Source organism: Arachis duranensis, chromosome 10, assembly GCF_000817695.3.
Source record: "Arachis duranensis cultivar V14167 chromosome 10, aradu.V14167.gnm2.J7QH, whole genome shotgun sequence".
NCBI classification, from domain to species: Eukaryota; Viridiplantae; Streptophyta; class Magnoliopsida; order Fabales; family Fabaceae; genus Arachis; species Arachis duranensis.
The window spans coordinates 70,320,359-70,322,472 of record NC_029781.3 but is presented as its reverse complement, the minus strand read 5'-3'; the positions used below and the strand labels follow the sequence as shown (position 1 = coordinate 70,322,472).

Genomic DNA, 2,114 nt, shown 5'->3' with positions numbered 1-2,114 from the left:
TTTAACGCCAGGATGGCACAAGAGGGAAGATTTTGTTTTTAATGCCAATTTTTTTTTCAAGTTTTCAAAATTTTTCAAATCAAATCTTTTTCAAATCATATCTTTTCAATCATATATTTTCAAAATCAATTTCTTTCCAATTTCAAAAATACTTGCTAACAATTAATGATTTGATTCAACATCTCAGAGTATGTTGCCTTTTCTATTGAGAAAGGTTTAATGTCTGAATCATATATTTCTTATTAAGCAAGTCATTATTTTTAAAAAAAATATCAAATCTTTTCAAATTGTTTTTCAAATCATATCTTCTCAATCACATCTTTTTAAAACCATAACTTTTCAATCATATCCTTTTAATCACACCTTTTTCAAAATAGTTTTCAATCATATCTTTTTAATTTCTAATTTCAAAATCTTTTTCAAAAATCACTTGATTTCTTTTCCACTCCTAGTTTTCGAAAATCAATTAGTATTTTTCAAAATACCACTTTTATTTTCAAAAATCAATTAAGGTTTTTCAAAATGTTTTCAAAATCTTTTACTTAATTTTTGAAAATTGCTTCCCTTCTTCTCACATCCTTCTATTTATGGACTAACACTATTCCTTGATGCAAAATTCAAACTCCATCTTCTTTGACAAGTTCGAAATTTCTACTTCTGCCTTCATTTTTCTTTTCCTCTGACACCTCAAGGAATCTCTATACTGTGACATAGAGGATTCCATATTTTCTTGTTCTCTTCTCTTTCATATGAGCATTAGCAAAGACAAAAGCATTCTTGTTGAGGCTGACCCTGAACCTGAAAGGACCTTGAAGCGAAAGCTAAGAGAAGTTAAAGCACAACTCTCTGTAGAGGACCTAATAGAAATCTTCAAAGAAGAAGACATGGCAGCCGAAAACAACAACAATGCCAACAATGCAAGGAAGGTGCTGGGTGACTTTACTGCACCTACTCCCGACTTCTATGGGAGAAGCATCTCTATCCCTGCCATTGGAGCAAACAACTTTGAGCTTAAGCCTCAATTAGTTTCTCTAATGCAACAGAATTGCAAGTTCCATGGACTTCCATTGGAAGATCCTCATCAGTTTTTAGCTGAATTCTTGCAAATCTGTGACATTGTTAAGACCAATGGGGTTGACCCTGAGGTCTACAGACCTATGCTATTCCCTTTTGCTGTAAGAGACAAAGCTAGAATATGGTTAGATTCACAAGCTAAAGAAAGCCTGAACTCTTGGAAAAAGCTAGTCAATGCCTTCTAGGCAAAGTTCTTTCCACCTCAAAAATTGAGTAAGCTTAGAATGGAAGTCCGAACCTTCAAACAGAAGAAAGGTGAATCCCTCTATGAAGCTTGGGAAAGATACAAACAATTGATCAGGAAGTGTCCTTCTGACATGCTTTCTGAATGGAGCATCATAGGTGTCTTCTATGATGGTCTGTCTGAACTGTCCAAGATGTCATTGGATAGCTCTGCTGGAGGATCTCTTCATCTGAAGAAGATGCCTGCAGAAGCTCAAGAACTCATTGAAATGGTTGCAAATAACCAATTCATGTACACTTCTAAAAGGAATCCTGTGAACAATGGGACGAATCAAAAGAAAGAAGTTCTTGAGATTGATACTCTGAATGCCATATTGGCTCAGAACAAAATATTGACTCAGCAAGTCAATATGATTTCTCAAAGTCGGTCTGGAACGCAAGCTGCACCAGGCAGTACTGACGAATGGATTTTTGACGGTTTAGAATTTCACTAATGAAATCTCGTTGTAAAGTATAGTTTCTAAACCAAACAATAATCCTTTCGTACAAAAAGTTGTTTGTCACTAAAACAAACCCCTAAAATTTATAAACCGAAGTATTCAAACCTCGGGTCGTTCTCCCTAGGAATTACAATAAAGTGCCTTGTTATTGGTTTGAGTTGTTTTGGGGTTTTGGATAAGAGACATGAAAGTAAATGGCAATGAAAATAAACTAACAACTATAAAAGGCTCTTGGTAAGGTATGAGAACTAGAAGTTCTATCCTAGTTATCCTTCTCAATTGTGATGAGAATTGTTCATTGCTACCACTTAGTTAACCCTTGCTAATAAAGGAAAGTCAAGTGGATGAATCAATTTG

The 2,114-nt window shown here is 34.5% G+C and overlaps 1 non-coding gene across 1 annotated transcript; it reads right to left on the bottom strand.

The window, feature by feature from the left end:
* Window positions 1-1,289: 1,289 nt before the first annotated feature.
* Window positions 1,290-1,397, bottom strand: LOC127743495 (small nucleolar RNA R71). The gene has a single exon (XR_008004886.1). It is a non-coding gene; the product is annotated as a small nucleolar RNA R71 (small nucleolar RNA).
* Between the last annotated feature and the right edge of the window lie 717 nt (window positions 1,398-2,114).